Genomic DNA, 17,884 nt, shown 5'->3' on the forward strand with positions numbered 1-17,884 from the left:
GGATTTAAAACTGAATCCCTATAAGCATCTGATGGCCTCTGACCACCACAGAGGGAGCAGCTAAGGTAAGGAACTCTGATTAGTCAGCAGTGGACCAAGTCTGTCTATAGTCAGTTTCTTTGCCTAATCATATGGAGACATGCATGTCATTCATGAATTTTTCAGTTACCACACACATATGTGTGAGAATGTGTGTGTGTACACATATGCACACTTACATACAGTTACAAGATTCTGAGGCACTGACATTTATCATGGATATACTCCTATGCCAGGGATATAATAAAAATGCAATGTGGTCTCACTGGCAATTGAAGCAATTTAGCAGTCTACAGCTGCCACATCAGCCTGCCCTCTCCTAAATACTTTGCAAGAATCTGATGCTCCCATTCCCTTCAGCACAGTCTTTAAAAATAATTTCTCCAATGAAGTAAGTTGCACATCAAAATGTTTTCTGTATGTAGATTAGAAAGCCATTTCAGAGATAATCAATTAGAGGATTTGAACAGTGTCATCACAGAACAAGGTTACGGTTGTCTGGACTGGCTTCACTTCCCTTTCTAATTATAGCTTTCCAGTAAACAGATGAGGCAAATTAAACTTCCAGAGTCCACTACAGAAAGTACACACAATAGGTTTATCTGCGGTGAAGAGAAAAGCAGTAAAACTGAAAAAAGAACTTTTGATTCAGCATAAAACTCACACTATCTGGTTAGCACTAGTTTGAGATAGAGAGAGCCAAGAAAGCTTTCTTCATTATATCTTAAAATTCCTGTGTTTCATTTGCAGAATTGAAATTCACACCAAAAGGAATAACTGTTGAGAGATTCGTTATGGGTTTAATGCACAATCATATTTATGATTATTTCCTAAGCAATGCAATGATTGTCAGGTGGACTGTCATTCAAGTTATAAGAGAACCTTTTCTATGGAGACCCCATTGAATAATCTTCAAGAAAATGGGGTTTTATTCGTCTCTTCTTATCACTGTCTTTAAAAAACATTTTTTCCAGCTTATCCTGCCTACCATGCACATATAACAAAACTTAAAAGCGGTTTTTTTCATGTGCTTTAATAACTGGAAAGGGAAAAAATAAGACCTGAGTTCAAATCCAGCCTCAGTCACTTACTGGTTGTGTGACTCTGGGCAAGTCACTTAACCTTGTCTGCCTCAGTTGCCTCATCTGTAAAATGAACTGGAGAAGGAAATGGTAAACCACTCCAGTATCTTTGCCAAGAAAACCCCAAATGGGTCATGAAGAGTTGGACATGAATTAAACCAATGACCAACAATAAAAATGTCTATATATGTCTCTATATAATCATATATGTACATATGCAAATGTCAGTTTTAGCAAGCATGTATATACATACATACATATAAACATGTTTTCTAAAATGAATTATATACAGCCATAGACACATGGTATTCCTGAAGTCTTCGGGGAGTTTCAATCAGCTAGTCAGTCAAAAAATATTTAAGTGCCTACTATATAGTAAGCACTGTGTTAAATGTTGGGGATAAAAGGAAAGGCAAAACACGGTCCCTACTCCAAGGAATTCACAATCTAACATGCAAACATGGAACCAACTATATACAGTTTTAAGTCATTAGAGCTCTAAACAGCACAGAGACTTTTGGAGCATCTGTGTCCAGGATATCCAGTTGAAAAAATTTAATAGGCATCTGGTGCTACAGAACTGGAGGCTGGGAGAAAGGCTTAAGGCCTTCATAAAGCTCTGACCCACTTTTTTTAAAGTCCCAACATAGCAGGCATATGCAGGTTTTCAGCTCAAGGATAAAAACTATCTCCTGGAAAGCTTGACTGCAGGTAAAGCCAAGACTGGGGTGGCAAAAGGCTAATCTGTCCCCAAACATCTCTGCTATAGTCCACCTAGGGCACCTCAATACCCTTATTTTATAGACAAGAGAAATGAAGACCAGAGAAGTTAAGTGACTTACTCAGGGTCACACAAGAAATCAGTGGTAGTGCCTAGGCTAATACCTAGGCTTCCTGACCCCTAGGTATTATCACAGACTTGACATCATTAAAATCAAGACTTTTTCTCCAAACATCATCTTTTGCTTTGGAGGGTTACCTCTAGCCAGCCTGTCTTCAGCTCTTGAAGAGAATGGGGGGAACAGAATGAGTTTCTTCTGACTTCATCATGTAGAAAAAAACACAGTCTCATGCAGAGAAAAAAATGTGGTTCTAAATGCTCTTCATGTATTTACAAAATAGAACTTCAAGACCCTTAAGAGACCTAGGAGATGGTACAACTTCTTCAGTTTACTGAACAAAGAAAATACATCCCACATACGTAAATGGATTTTATTCAGATCACACCACAAGAAGGAAAACCAATAAAATTTCTTTTTAAGATATTAACTTTAGAGAACATGGAAGTAAACTATATTATGCATACACATCTCAAAGTATATACTTATATATACGTATAAAGTTGTATAGATAAAACTATATAATATAAAGTTGTATATATAAAGTATATACCTATATAAACTCAAAGTTTTCATATATGCATATGAAAACTTTAAGAAGTGGGAAAAAGCAGCATGGCTACATTCTGACTTTATCTAGAAACCATTGCTTGGCAGAAGTATTTCATTTGGTGAAAAAATATTCTTTAATAAACTATAATGATTGTGTAAACAATGCGTTTTCAGGAAAAAATAAAACAGGAGCAGGTCAAACATCAGTCTAAGTAAACTTCACATTATATCGTGAACAAGAATCCACCAGGACTATTTTTTTAAAAGATATCTTTTGTACAGATAAAATGTTTGGCCAATGTTTCAAGACCGTTGTAAATCTAACCCGTTCATAAGCACGTTTAATTGCTGTACACACAATCATGTGGGTCATAGTACTACTATTTCCTTAAACTCAGGACTTTGTAACTTATTGTTACTTTGAGATATTACAGGAAGACATGATTATGATTGTTTATTTTTAATGTTTACAGGGTGTTGTAAAAGGACAAAGTGTTTTATAACAAGTGGTTATAAATAACTGCATAAGATGAGTTAGCAACTAAAAGGTCATTCTTTGAAGGATTCATGGTCTTAAATAGAAGAGATAGTTCCTAGACTAGTTCTTAGAAACTTACGATGTCATGATTATTGAAACTGTAAGTCCATTGACAAATGGAGTAACTTTGGATAAGTGGTTTTTTCTCTTTTCCTGGAGCAGTTTTATGGACATTGGATTTGGTCCTCCTTATGAGTTCAGCACGATGCTTTAATCAGCTCTCTAGGTATTGGCCTTTCCTTTCCCTTCAATCCTCTTCCACCACACACAGATGAATCAATTTTCTATATTTTCTTTTCCTGTTTCTGAGAAAAATCAGCGTCTGCTTCAGAGACTTTGGCAATTTTGCCTGGACCACACCATCTCTCCTTGCAATTTTGTGCATCAGTGATATATTATATTCCTATGGATTCTGTTTTTAAGGGGTGAGAGTGATTCCCCATTCCCCAAGACTCATTGATGGCTCTGGCTAGTGTCCCTGGAGAACTGAGGCATTTAAATATTGCCATTTTAAAGCAGAGGGAACAAACTAGATAAAAGTCAAAGGCTGATACTGGTCAGGAAACAGTCATAGGAAACTGTTAATACCTAACAATGGAGTAAGAAATGAGAATGGCCCATACATATAGAAATTTATTAAAGGAAGTAAATGCTTGGAATACATTCATTCAGTCTTTCAACAAACATTTACTGAACCTTTATTACATGCAAGGCAGTGAAGCGAAAAAGTTCCCTGAAGATGAAAGTCACAGGAAAAGTTCACAAAATGCCTGTGAGTCAGATGAGTTTCAATAGATTAGTAGAGTGGGTCAATATCAGATTAGAGAGAAGGGAAGTGGTAAAAGAAGAATAATATGGAGGAACTGGAAGAGGTCCAGAGAACAGCAACCAACACAGTGCAAGAGTTGGAAAACAGGACCCATGAGGGAAGGCTGGAGGAGTTGGGTTTTTTAAGTTTTGGGCAGGATTCAGCAAAATCTGCTTTTTTGCTAGACTGAGATAGAGGGTAGTTAGGAAAGACATGGTGAATGAATGAACAGATGAATGGATGAAAAGTATTTATTAAACCCTGCCTTGGTGGCAAGCTGCATGTTGAGTTCAGAGGCTATAAATACAAAAGCAAGGGAGTCCTTGTCGTCAAAGAACTTTCTAGTAGGAGGAGACACTTATAAAAGATAGTGGCCAAGAAAGAGTTGTTTTGGTTTGGGAAGTCACAGGGATCATGAGCAAAGCCTTAGGGGAATCCAGTGACAAACCCCTTTCAGAAGCAGTGGTAGAATTGATTTGATTGCCATGCTGTACCCAAATAAGACATGGATATTGACTCAGCAATAAGGGTGGATGGTGATCTAGCAATGGCGGTAGCCACTTCTGCCAGCTTTAAATTTAATTTAGTTTAACTTAATTAGTGACCAGTCTTTTCACTGTTCAAATCTGGCTTGGTACTTTCCAATACGGGAACATTCTTTCTTTGTCAAATTTGTGTTTTGTAAACCCCAGTTTGTGCCTTTAAAAACCAAATGTTTTAAAAGCACAAAAGCAGATCTGCTGAAGCATGTGTAGGCATGCCACCAGATATGGTTCTAAACAATATTAGGTGCTTGAAAGTCAGCAGCTTTTCATATGCAATTAGAAGTGAAAAAAATAGCAATATCTCAGGTACAGTTGATAGTAAGATACCAACCTTTACAAGTGATGCCAAAAAGTCCCATAAACTCTAATGCTCACTTATCTTTTCTGTGTGCACAGATTAATCTTAGAATGGCTCTTCCTGATAGCAATTCCTCTCGTCCTGGGAGAAAGGGGAAGGAAAGACTGCTCTACAATCTTTTCCATATTTTACCTGCCTAAAGATTGCTCTCTGATTTGTGACTAATATTTGCAGAGCCTGTTAAGTTTGTGATGTTTTCCTGCATTCTCTCCCTATTTATTTCCTCCCTATCCTTTGAAACCCAACTCCAATGATCTTCTTCATAATGACTATTCTACCAAATTTCACTTAGCATTTGGTGTACCTCTCCCATCCACCTATAAGGATGTATTTTGTTTTGTTTTGTTTTGTGGCTGCTGCTGATTTATCCAGACCTGAAACTTCATCCCTCTAACAACACAGATCCACCAACTTCTCTGCAACTTAGGACATTCCTGAAGGTAAGTACAGGTCAAGTGACTTGCCCATGTTCACCCAGCCATTGTGTGTCAGAGGCAGGACTTTGACTCAGGGAAACTCTCCATTCATTACACTGCACCAGCTCCATACCCCACACTATGATACATCATCATATATTATTTCCTATTATAATTATCAGTGTCAAGAAAAAGCAAAATGTCACAGGCTTTGTATCTCCATCAGCACCAAGAAATGATTATTGAACTGAATAATATTAAATTTAGTTCCTAATCCCATGATCCTAAAACACAGTGAGAAACCAAAACCAAAGCCCTCAGTGTCTGTTCAAGGAGCTCTCACATCACCCATGTGTGATTTCAGTCCACTTGCTAAATCAGGCTAAATTTAGAAAAATGTGATCAGCTTCCTAGATTTTTGTTTCTTATATTCTTTCTAACCTTCTTTCTGCTCCCACTGCTCACCCTATACATCTCTTCCTCTATTTCTCTGTCCCTACTCTTCTTCCTCCTCTATCGCTCCCTTTCCTGGGGTTAGACTTACTCAGCCCTTCTAGTGGCCTTTAGAACAAAACAGGTCTCCAACTTTGGTTATGTGCATCATTATTTATGTTGGAAGTTTAATGCCAAACTTCAGAAGTTTGCTAGACTGAGTTTGCCCAAAGAACTCACTGGCTTTGTTCCATTTGCAAAATAACTGTATGCAAAGATGGCTTGTCACTTTATTTTTGTTAATGTAAACTAGGGGGATTTGTGCTTAGCTGAAGATGAACTTCAGTTTTCTTGTTATCCAGAGCTACAGATAAATAGAAAGAGCAAATGGTTTATTTATTTATTTCTTCATTCATTTAATGAATTTTAAACTAAGAACAATGCCAGGCATATAATGTAAGTAAATGCTCGATGGCACTCTAAATTTTTATTTCCTTAGGCAAAACATTGCAGAAAGGACTCTTCCCTCAAATCCAGTGTCCCCAGAAGTTGTCTTAGGTTGAGTTGAAGGGGTTCCCTCCCTTAAGGCCCTGAATTACTGAAGGAGCTCCTGGTATGACTGCCATACTTATTCTTATCAGTAGTCAAGGTTCAGGAGAGAAAGAAGACAACTTAAGTTTAGGTCTGTCAAACCCCAGGGAATGAAATTAACCATTAGACTGATCCAGGGAATGAAGCTGACAAAATGAGAAGAGTGATTTATGTTTTAAAATGCCAAGTTCAGGAAAGCCATTAACCTTACATATTACAGGTTTTCACAAGGTGGATTAACTCCTTAGCTAACTAACTAATTAACTAACTCCAGACCTAGGGAGTTAAGGAGAAACTTTTAACTTGATGCTGACATTTTTTTTCCCAGAAGGCAAATGGAATCCCACATGAGAAATGCAAGAATTCTGTTTATTTAATATGACAAACAGATTATCTATCCACACCAAAACAAAATATAATACTGGACCTTGGAAATTATTATTTAAAATAACATAGAAAAACTGCCCTGCAGTTGCTTTGTTCTCTCCCCATTAATTCTCCCCTGCCTCTATATCTTTTTTTTTTCTTTGGAAGAAGAGAAATTTACAAAAACCAACCAAACAGCAAGTTTTACTAAGTACATACTACAAGCCAGGGAAAAAAGCCCGATAATGAAGAAAAATGGTCCAATATGAAAATATAGATAGTCTTCATCAAGAAAAAGAATATAAGATTGAAATTAAAAGTCAACCAATATTATGCCAGTTCATTTACCCATTCAATAAGCATACATTCAGCTCCTATTGTGTACAGGAATAATAGGTTCAGCATTCAGAGAGTTAAGTTTAGATAATGTATAAACAGATAATTCCTAATAGACAAAAATTACATGATAAGTTCATTAGAGAGTTATAAAATATACTGGCATGTGATGGGGTTGTTAGTTTACTAACTGGGGGGAGCAAGGAAGGCTTCACAGAGAATGTCACAACTATGTCAAACTTTATATGACATAAGGTGGAAATTCAGTAAAAAAAAAAAAAGAAGGACACATCTTAAGTGCAAGGAATGGCATGAACAAAAACATGCAGGTTTGATTTGTACAGCTGATAGTCCAATTTGGTTGGAATGGAGATTACACAGAAAAGAGTAACGAGATGAGGATGGAAATAAAGAGTACTGTCATATTGTGGAAGGGCACAGACAAGGAAACTTGAAATTTACTCAGTAGGCAATAGGAAGCTGCTAAAGAGTGAAAAGACTAGGTCGATGCAAAAGTAAGATTATTTGGGAAATGGTGTAGTGGATACAGTGCCAGGCCTGGAATCAGGAAGACTCATCTTCATGAATTCAAATCTGGCCTCAGATTCTTATTAGCTATGTGACCCTAGAAAAGTCACTTAACCCCTATGAGCTGGAGAAGGAAGTGGTAAACTTTAGAGAAGTATCTGCCAAGTATTCTGACCCCAAAATGGGGTCACGAAGAGTTGAACGTGACTGACATGACTGAACAACAACAAAATGCTGTACTTACCCAAGGTGATGGCAGGCGTTCTGTGAATCTACTAAAACTAAAAGAGAATTATAAGATTGTATTTTTCTATGGGTAATACAGAGAAAGAAAAAAAAGAATGTGATTATATGGGAAGTACTATTGAAATCACAAGAGATTAGAACAGAGAAAGGGCGAGATCCTCAGAAGGAATGGATTATTTGCCAAATGTTTACAACAGGAAAACGACAGTGCCAGGTTCAACAATAAGATTTTGAAAGACTGAAATATGTAAAAGGTAAAGGCTGATATCCTATAATTTGAAGTCAATCAAAAACAAAAATATGACAATGTTGATCTTGAAGAGAAGAATAAAGGATAATGGACTTTTAAAAGAGTCAACCTGATTCATGTAAGAAGGCAATCAGAAGACTCATTAGAAGCTTCTCGAGCATCAACATTTTATGGGAGTGACAAAATAGGCCCATGTAATTTTGTAATGGGTCATTGATTTTTATTTTAATTTTGGATAGGTAAATATAGCATAAAAAGGAAGTTGTGATATCAGTGCTACATGTTTTTAATGGGTAGGCATAAAATAGATTTCTTGAGGTAAAATGGTAGTGAGAACAAGAGTTATATATGTAAGACTTGGCACAGAAAATGATTCTTTCTCTGGAAACAATTGATCAGCTTATTACTTTAAAAATGAGATGACATAAAAGATTTAGAATGGCTGAGGAGTGGTGGTGGTGGTAATATTCTCAGCATTTGTGCTTTATTTTTCTTTTTTCATTTATGTTTTAAAGGATAGGTTAGAGACTAAAGATAAAGATGTAAAGTCCTAATGAAGAGGAAGAATTTTAGGCAGTAAGAAGAGGGTCAGTAGTCTAGTATTCATTAGGGACTTCACTTCCCCTAGGGCTTCCCTTGACCATGGTACTGATAATGAGAGAAACAACGAATACTGATATTGCTTGGCAATACTTCACTAAAGTGGCTAAAGTACTTGCTCGACACTAAATCATACAAGAAATCACTGAAGTCTGAGGAAGAGAAAGGTGTGGGAAGTAGGAGAAAGAACATCACCTGGCAAACTTTTCATTTTGAAGCCAGTGCTTTAACCAATGGACCATACTGTCCCTAAGAGCTGGAATTTAGTTAATCTAATGCAACTTGTTCCAGAGGGCGCTTAATAAATATGATTTGATTATGCTTGTTGTACATTACAAAGCAAGGAGGACCTTGTTCCCCACAGAGCACAGCAGACACTCAGTCATGGTTTAACTTTAACTTAGCACAGTTATGCATTGTGAGCTATATGAAGTCTATTTAAGTTGAAAATAGTTTAACTTGGCACTAGAGTGAACGTGTCATAAGAAGCTGATCTGAAATCCCATTGTTAATCTAGATTAAAGATAGAATTGGACAGTGACAGGTTGTGATTGGGACTCCACCATTATCCTTCTTTAGGAAAGATACTAATATCACTCCTGGTAAGCAGAACTAGGCTTACATGAGCAGTTTTTAAAAGCCGTAGAAAATTAGTTTGGAGGAGTGACCATTAGTGGAAGGAAAACCTCTAAAATATTTATGATCCTCTGCCCTCTTGAATGAACACCAATAAATCCAAATTTATTGCAGTAAAAGTTCTTATATTCAACTTTGAATTATTTGCGCAAATGGCAGGCACAAGTGGCATATAAGTCAAAGTATCAGGTAATTTTAAAAATCATTAACCTTTGCTTTGGGGATACGTTTTGCTTTTGGGCATTCAGTTTACTTTCTGAATCATACATTGCTCTGGCTAATGTGAAAATTAGTCTACTGGACCTGAGAACACACTTGGAAGAGCTGGATCAAGATTAACAATTCACTGTAGATAATCCCCAAAGTGGAGAGTCCACTGGCAAGAGAAAAGGCAGCTTCCCCAATGTCTCACTAAAGGAGGTGCAAGGAATAGTGGAAGTACCTGGGAATGCAGGACACAGTTTAGGTGTAGAATGAGAATACTGAAACAAAAAAAATTCTGGTTAGTTTTTCTCCTTTCTTGCATAAATGTGAGGATCAGGTGTACAGCTAGGTAAATAAGTTGAAAGATGTTTTCTCACTAAACAAATAATTTCCTTCTTTAGGCACATTTGGTATCTTACACAATTTGGTGATCTGACTGGCAATCTGAATTCTTCTCTTGGCTCTTCCATTAACTGGATATATAAGTTTCTATGCATCAGTTTTCCTCTTTTTAAAACAGGGCTAATCACCTTGGCCTGTGGGCATTAAGAGGCATTTGGTCCCAAGAAAGAAAATATTGGCAGACCCCATTCCTTCTTCTCTCTGGGTGACCAGCCAAGTATGCAAATCAGGATGCCATCCGGGAAGAAGGCAGTTGCCTGTTGCCAACCCTCCCTTCTTGCACATTGCCAGCTTATGTAAAATGCCTCAAGTGCAGGGTCACCTCCAGGCAGTCTTTATTGTAGGATGGCCTGGAGCAAGATGTACTTCACACCAGGCTCCTCTGGGACTTCACAGCAGTTCCCCAAAGTACAAGTCCTGGTTACAAATACCTGACTCATCTCACTGCTAAGGGTGTCTCTGCTCACAGGAATGCTGCTGTGATTAATGAGTTAATGAGTAAAGGACTCTGACAACAGATTGTTATCATTCTTTGCTACTGCAAGGCCAAGTCTAAAGCACAAAACTAGCTCCACTGTATAGCTTGCCTCCTACCACAAAAGTCAATTTAATTCAACAAGTACATATTAAGAGCCCACTATGTGTAAAGTTATTCATAATTCTTAGAATTGCTATGTATGTAGTCAGACTTGTATCTCTGTGTATATACTTTATTCAATATCATTTAGATTCAGTTCAGTCATTTTTTAATTGTGTCTGACTCTTCCTGATCCCATTTGGGTTTTTTTTGGGGCAAAGATACCAGAATGTTTTGCCATTTCCTTCCCCAGCTCATGTTACAGATAAGAAAACTGAGGCAAATGGGGTTAAGTGACTTGCCCAGAATCACACAGCAAGTGATTGTCTAAGGCTGGAATTGAACTTAAGAAGATTAGTTTTCCTGACTCTGGGCCTGGTGGTCTATTCACTGCATCACATAACATAATATTGATGTTATCCAATTATATCCTTGTCTGAGTGAATACAGGGCCTAGCTTCTTTCTCTGGAGTCATCAACAACACTGGGCTATTCCCAATTAATGGTTATCTATCTTTTAAAAAGATGTCACAAAGGCAATTCCAGAAATATTATCCAAATAAAGAAAAAAAAGACCTCAATATCATAAGTATAAAACAACAGGTAATCCTAGAAAGAATCAATAATATGTCACCAAAATGAATGTAAAACATCCTTGTAAACAAAGATTGTTGTTGCTCAGTCATTCAGTCATGTCCAACTCTTTATGATCCTATGGACCATAGCACGCCAAGAACTGTCCCAGGGATTTTCTTGGCAAAGATACTGGACTGGTTTGCTGCTTCCTTCTTCAGAGGAATAAGACAAATAGAAGTTAAGCAACTAGCCCAGAGTCACGCCACTAGTAAGTGTTTGAGGCCAGATTTGAACTTCAGTCTTCCTGAATCCAGGCCCAGCCCTCTCTCCAATGAACCACCTAGTTACCTGCTACACACAAAGTTTATAACCATTAAAATCTGAATATACCTTTACTTGCAAATATTAGATAGTGGTGGTGTGATGATCAATGTTACAAAACAAATGAACAAACTCAGTTTTAACAGTGACAGAAAAATAGTTTGTTAAAGGAAAGATTTTAAAAGAGATTGATTTTGTGTTATCAAATGATAGTGTTCATTCTGTAAACACCTAGTGTTTATACCCAAACACCTAAATGCCTAGAATGGGAGCTACATTTCATGAATGTCAGACCATGAAGACAAAAACAAGCTGAAGTTTTAGGACCCTTCACTTGCTTCATTATGTCTTTAGTCTTTATAAATGTAAGGTGGCATCATCATCATCATCATTCCTGCCTCTCCCAAATTTCTATCTGGGTAGCCAGGTGGCAGTGGAAAGAGTGCTGGGCCTGGAGTCAGGAAGACTCACCTTCCTGAGTTCAAATCTGGCCTCAGAAACGTAATAGCTATGTGACCCTGGGCAAGTCACCTAACCCTGTTTGCTTCAGTTTCTTCCTCTGTAAAATGAACTGGAGAAGGAAATGGTTTTCTTTGCCAAGAAAACCCCAAATAGGGTCATGAAATTGGACATGATTGAACAGAAATAGCATCATCAGAAAGCTGGCCTCAAAGTGATGATTCATTTTAGCATAACTCATGAGAACTGCCTATCAAGACTCAAAGGGGCTGCCACTTGCATTGTCAGAAGGGGTACACGGCCACCCCAATGAAATCATAGATTTTCTGAACTATTTGAAACATTTATCTCTTAGCAGGAATATCTCTGACACTATAGCGTAATGTGGTTATAAGTATTCAACTCCTGTATCTTCTGAATGCTGTAGCAAATGAGGATTCAATTCAATATAGATTTATTAAATATCCACTATAAGAAAAATACTTGGCAAAGCTATTCCCCCACATACTTCACAGAATTCTTTCTGGAACACACATATTCTCTTAGAATAGTATAAAAAGTGTCGGTGATTGGTGGTCACTCCTGGACTGTCAGCTCAAGAAGAAAATGTTAGGACCTAGAGGAGACTCCTTTCACCCTCTTTTTTCAGGGAATTAGCTTTAAATAGACTATAAGAAGAATAATTAGAATACTTATAAATGTCAATGGGAACAGAATTTTCCAAAAATGAACACAATGAAGACAAAATAATTTCGATCTGACTATACAGTGAAATTTTAAATTTCAGTAATGTGGGTGAAGTGTGTTATATCCATCCACCCAAGATCTTCCATTCTTTAGATATTGAAGAAAAAACCTTAAGAAATGACATCAGAGGTCAGAAACAAGTTCTTGGGGATATACCATCAGTGAGAATGACCCCAATAAGACAGTCTCATTTAACCCATTTCTCACATAAATAGGCAACAGGTAAGAAAGGGAAAAGTTCTAGTAAAAACATAAACTCAGCCACTAACCCTTGGCATTCGCACTATTAAATAGCCCAGCAGTGTTATGTATCCATTGCTATTACAGTCACGTATTTTAGGAATCCCCAACTTAAAAGAGAGATATTTTGGTTTGATAATTTCCTATGCTTAGATATCTAATTCCCACAGCTATCTTGAAAAAACAATGTATATGTTTTTAAAAAATTGCTTTGCATTCTGCTTTTACCAGAAAACCATTTCCCTTCTACAGAAAGAGAATCTAAGAACTCAAAACCAGCTGAACTTTGATACTTCCAGCTTAGCAGACAGTGAATTCTTTGGAAGACTTTCCGCATTGGTCAAGGTGAGAAAACAAAGCAACAACTAAACTTGTCCAATTTCTGGCTTTGAATGGAGGACACTTGAGCCCTAGCTAAACACCCATCTCTCTCCTTCCTTCTTTGAACTTTACAAAGATTATAGAAGTCAGTTCTGTAGCTCATTCTGTGTCCACAAACTGCTCTCCCAACTCTAGCTGGCCAGCTATCTCACACTTCCAAACTAATGTCACAGGGTCACTGTAAAGACATCCCCACTATTGGCATAGCAAAAACAAACAAACATAAAACTCATTTGAATGCTCCACAGGTAATAAATATTTTATGAGTGCCGAACTGGACTGTTAGAGCTGGAAGGATGGTGGAGATCATCTAGTGACTAGATGGACTAGGTTGGACTGTCCAATTCCCACAATGGATGGATGAGGAAACCTGGGTCCTACAGTAGATAAGTAACTTACCTAGTCATACAGGCTGTTAGTGGTAGAATAGATATTCATTCAATTCACATTTTCTTCAAGGTCTATCTGAGAGCCTTCAATGAAGGATCAGAGATCACAGAATCAAAGGATTTTATTACTGGAAGGGACTATGTAGATCATTTAGTTGAAGTCTAATTTTATAGTGAGGAAACTGTGAGAAAGTAAATTACTTGCTTAAGGTCACGTAACTACTAAGTGTTAGGGCTAATACTAGAACCAGTGTCCAGTGACTTTTGGAACACTGCTCCTTTCATAACAGTCTCTTTTTATCTTTCTTTGCATACGTTTCATTTCAGAACTACAAATGGAGACTCAGAATAAGATAAGATTACAGGCTGTTAGAATCTAAGGGTCCTGAAAAACTGGAATTTTGGAAGCTAGAAGCTGTGTAACATGTCTGCCAATGAACCAATTTTTAATTTATATTTTATTTTTTATTTTGTTGCCATTTCCTAAAACATAAACAAATTTAAACTGAATTCACATAAGGTAAGACTACTCGATAAATATCTAATAAACTGAATTCTCACCTTATGATTTAAGGGGAGTAGATAGTTAAGTGATGTAATATGTCCCTTTAGAAAAGGATTTTCTGGGGGAAAACTCAGCTATCTCTTTATTTTCCCCCTCCCCACAATTATCACCTACAAAACTATTTGGCAGACTAAAGTTGAGCTGCTTTGGGGAGAGAGAAATACTGATGGCCCCCAATTTAATAACTGTGTTTTACAAGTGTGTTACTAAGAGAGTTGTTTGGAATAGAGATGAGAGAACCAATATTACAAATAGTGGTTTGGATCATAAAGTCTAATTTTGATGTAGTTTGGGATACTGGGCATAGAGTTGCATTTAAGTGGAATTTTGAAGCACAAAGGAAATCAGTAAGTTAGATTTTTGTTTTCATAGATGTTATTTACTTATAATGTATACATTAATACATACCTTGATAATAGTGTCTGAATATGCGACAATAATTTCTGCAACCTAAGATTCCTTTGCAAAATCATCCATACTCCAAAACTACCTGCTTCCCTTCTTTCATTCAGCTGATCTATTTGTTGTTGGGAGGAAAATAATTTTGATTGAATGAATTCTCACCAAAATATGACTTACTGACAATTACTAAACCTTTGTAAAAGTGTTCAGATTTTAAAAAGAAGGGGCATTTTAATAGAATGAATTCTAATATGTGAAATCTGAGAATAGTAGAGTGCTATGAAAACATCCGGGGTGTGTGTGTGTGTGTGTGTGTGTGTGTGTGTGTGTGTGTGTGTGATCGAAGGGTGGGGAGAGTTGGGAGACTTTTTCCTTATGTCCATCATTTGAAATGCTTCTCTATTTTTAAGGTCCAGATCAGGGGTAATCTCTTCAATGAAGTCTTTCCTAATTCTCCTAACTTCCAAGCTAGATAAATACATTTTTCCACATCTCTCAAGTCTCTCTATTTTGCACATTCTTCATACATTTGTCTAGATGGTATGAAATAATAGCTTTCCTTTACTCTATCCTAATTAGACTACATCTAGAATACAGGACTCAGCTCTGGATACCATATTTTTAAAAAGACAACCACAAATTAGAGTTCATTCAGAGAAGTACAAGTGGAATGATGAGAAATCGTGCCATCAGAGGAAGAAAAAGGGATATTTACCCTGGAGAAGAAAAATCTAAAATGAGACATGGTAGCTATCTCCAAATACACAAAGGACAATCACATGAAAAGAGGAGTCAAGTTATTCTTTGTTACTCCAAAAGGCAGACTAGGACCACATTACAAAGATGTAGATTTTTAGGTCAAGATAGAAACTTTCCTACAACAGAGCTTTCAGACAATGTGTTAGATACACATAACATAACCAACTCTTTGAAAATGCTTAAGCAATGCTATTACATTAGATAGAAAGTTAGGAAAGCTTAGCTCTAGGGTTCATTTATACTCTAAATTACCTTTTGAAAGGTTTATCCAATAATAATGTTTCCAGTTATTGGTTTTATTTTATACCAACTACCTTTTGCAAATTAAAATTCATCCTTTGGTTACCGTGTTTCAGTTTTGGTATATTGGAAAGAGCTCTGGATTAGGGATGCAAAGGCTTCTAAGTTTTGGCACTTACTAGCTTTGTGACTTTGGCCAAGTCATCTGCCCTTTCTGGGCTTTAGTTTCCTTATCTGTAAAATGAGAGGTGACTAGATCATCTCTACTGTCACTTTCCAGTGCAAATATTCAGTAATTCTACAATTCTTCAGACCATCATTAAGGGAGTGTGTGGCTTGTTGTAAGAAGTAGGTCTGGATAACTGAGAGGCAGAATTGGACTAAACATCACAAAAATTTTAAATTATAGGTTATAAAGTTAAAAGTTATAAATAGCTATTAATCACTCTACTTAGTGTTGAATAAAGTTGGTAGAGCTACATCAAACAAAAACATGTTCTATAAAGACAGAGAAAAACCGATTGATCAGATAGGATAGTTTTGGGTTTGTACATCCAAAACACCTTCTTCTTCTAAGATTCTAGGTTACTAATTCACCTACAGTATGTAGGAATAGTTTTTTGGAATGGATTCTATCTCAAGAGTTCTTTGAGTAACCCAGAGAGAAAGCTGCATGAGCTGAAGAGGGGAAGGGTATATATCATAGAGGGGAGCATGAGAGAAAGCTTGGGGGATGGAAGCCTTCCTGCCTGGGTGGAGTAGAGCTTAAAGATTGTTGCAAAATATGTAATTTAAGCAGGCTCCTTGCTTCAATGAGCTGGTATTAGCTAATAATAACAACCCTAAGCCAGAGAACACTGTTCCTGCATTTGCTGATATTCAGTGTATTCAACATTACCATTCATTTCACTTTGAATGCTTGAGTTTTGTAGTTTATCTACTGAGAGAAGCAACTTACTCATTTCCTAATTTCTAAGAACTGCTATTAGCAGGAACCAAAGTTTATTTTATCATTATAGTAACAATAACAGCATCTCACATATATGATACTTTCAGGTTTGCAAAGTACTCTAATGTTTCATTTTACCTTTACAACAGGCTAGTGAGGAAGATAGTGCCCTCCTTTTACAGATTAAAAGATTAAGATTCAGAGTGGTTAATGACTTGGTCATGCATCTAATAACTGGCATCTCCCTCCTTGGCTTAGCACACCAATTTGTACATTGGTGTTTGATAGTTTTGCAAAAAACTGAATAAAAAGGAAATGAGTCATATCCCCTTCTGTAGAGTCAGAGTCATTGCATGAGTCTAGATCACAAGACCAGTGGCCATAAGGCAAAGATTTCTCCAACTTTCTCACTTCTTTTGAGGTGGCAATATAGCACAGTGTTCTTGTCTCCTCTAGGTTCTCAGATTCTATTACTCTCAGCATTTGTTTTTGAGGAGGGGGCAATGAATATCAAGCTCCTTTACGACAAGCATTGATTCCTTCACTTTCCCAACTGCTCTTACCAATTTCTTGAGGCAGGATTCTTAAAAGTACAGCTAATGAGCCAGTCTTATGCTGAACTGAAGTAGATCAGGGAAAAAACCCACAACAAACAAACGTAAAACAGCAAGGACAAAAACAAGAGAAACAAGAAGGAGAAATGAATGAATGACAGGTAAGAAAAGGAGAAAGAAGCAAGACACAGGGCAAGAAATAATGTAAGAGGATGGGAAAGAAGAAGATATAAAGAAGAAGATAGAGAGGAGAAAGGACGGAGCTGTTTCTTTCCTTTTTTGTTGTGTTTGGACCATGATTTCAGGGAAATGATGATTGTCAGTTGACTTTGATTTGAGTGAGGGAGGTCTGTGCAAGGTCACCAGCCTCACTTTCTCCTCCAGAGCCATCCGGGAACAGTGGTAAGATATTGATGAGGATGGGTGGAGATGGCCCAGGAGGCAATGGGAGACCCAGGCCTTTTTAAGCTAAGGTCTTTTCAGGTTCCCACTTTGAGTGAGGTAACTACCATTCAGGGAATAGGCTTTTTTAAGGAGTGAGTCAACTGATGGACCCTTTAATTAAAAAAAAAATCGAAATGGGAGGGGAAGACCCTCAGGGTTTCTGGTCAAAAGAGAAACAGTTACTATTTACACTCACTCTGAGTCCAAAATATAGCCATTAAATGGTGCTTGGGCAAGGACATATTGTGGTGCAATCTATGAGCTCCAGAGTGAATTGGGTTTAAGTGCTGGTCTTTGAGAAAAGAAAATGAAAGAAGGAAGGAAGGAAGGAAGGAAGGAAGGAAGGAAGGAAGGAAGGAAGGAAGGAAAGAAGGAAGGAAGGAAGGAAGGAAGGAAGGAAGGAAGGAAGGAAGGAAGGAAGGAAGGAAGGAGAGAATCTAATTAGTAAACTTCAAGTTAACTTTTGATTTTTTCCTCTTTTACTCAGAATTTGATTAACATCAATAATCATGA

At 37.2% G+C, this 17,884-nt stretch overlaps 1 protein-coding gene across 2 annotated transcripts in view; it reads right to left on the bottom strand.

Moving 5' to 3' along the window:
* The window catches only part of SLC9A3 (solute carrier family 9 member A3), a 135,355-nt gene that overhangs the window by 89,055 nt on the left and 28,416 nt on the right, over positions 1-17,884 (bottom strand). The gene's annotated exons all lie outside the window — the stretch shown is intronic.

Source organism: Notamacropus eugenii, chromosome 4 (assembly GCF_028372415.1).
Source record: "Notamacropus eugenii isolate mMacEug1 chromosome 4, mMacEug1.pri_v2, whole genome shotgun sequence".
Taxonomy (NCBI): Eukaryota; Metazoa; Chordata; class Mammalia; order Diprotodontia; family Macropodidae; genus Notamacropus; species Notamacropus eugenii.